The sequence below is a fragment of the Protopterus annectens genome, chromosome 4.part1, assembly GCF_019279795.1.
Source record: "Protopterus annectens isolate FY-2018-M chromosome 4.part1, PAN1.0, whole genome shotgun sequence".
Classification (NCBI taxonomy): Eukaryota; Metazoa; Chordata; order Ceratodontiformes; family Protopteridae; genus Protopterus; species Protopterus annectens.
Window position 1 is genome coordinate 597,238,113 of NC_056734.1, and position 1,278 is coordinate 597,239,390.

The following is a 1,278-nucleotide window of genomic DNA, read 5'->3' on the forward strand; positions in this document are numbered from 1 at the left end:
ACTCTTTTCTTAAAAAAAAAATACATTTTTATTGTTGCAAAGTCTGCAGCTTTCCTTAAACATTTTAACAGTGAATGTGCTTAGCCATATGTGCCCACAATATAAAAAAAAAGTTACAGAGACCCTCACGCTTTTGTAAAGTAATTCACAGCTTTATAATGCTGAACTTTACACAATTTACTTGTTTCCAAGAAGTGGGTGTGTTTTCAAAAAGGACTTCCCTTTTCCTCATTCATCATAAATGACATTCGCTGACCTTATTTGCATATCTGTGTAGCACCGCTATTCGCAGATGACCTTAAGCATTTGAATAGCCCCAGACTATGAATACCAGCCTTACTCACAAATGTCTGTGCGGACAGCTAAGTGTTAGTATACCATATTACCCTCCAACTCAGAAAGGCATGAGATCTGCAATAACCTAGATTCTAATGGTATCATTCTTAGCTCCAGAATTTTCATTTCAATGGAGTATAATAGTTGACAGTAGTCCATATAAACCCCATATTTCCCTCTGGTACTGTCACTGCATTTATTAAACATTAAATTACCATTTTAATCAATCTTTCATAAAGTTTCAGAGCTATGCTTCGGTATGTGAGAAGAGCAAGTAAGCAAATTGGACACATCTAGAAGTGTACAGTAGATTCATGTATGTAATAGTTCTATTTAATTCTGCCTCATAACCCTGCTCCTTGGTCTCTTTAGCCACTTATACCTGAGTGCATGAGCTTAAGGGAACTCAGCAGGTTCTGTAACAAGGTAGGACCATTTGTGTCAGGAATTAGGACAGCAGAAAAACACATAGGAATGTGACTTGGTATTTACACAAACTGTCAACTAATAGAAGAGTATGGATAAAGACCTTCAAACAAGTCAGTAAAGAAAGAAATGTACAGGCAAACTGAAAGTAATGAAATAAAAATGAAGTTTATATATATATATATATATATATATATATATATATATATATATATATATATATATACACTCACACTTTTAATATGTTTAGACTACATGAATCTCACATTTGTAAATCATTATCTAGGATTAGAAATGTTATGATTTTTTTAACAAATGTTATATTCTCTGTATTTTTCACTGTTCTACTACTTTATTTACTCTTGTATAACTATTGTAAAATTGTCTATATCCTGTGGAGCTTTTCTCCCTGGGCCTTCACTGAAAGCGGGCTCTTCCAGGCCCAGTGGACTAACTGTAATATATATATATATATATATATATATATATATATATATATATATATATATATATATA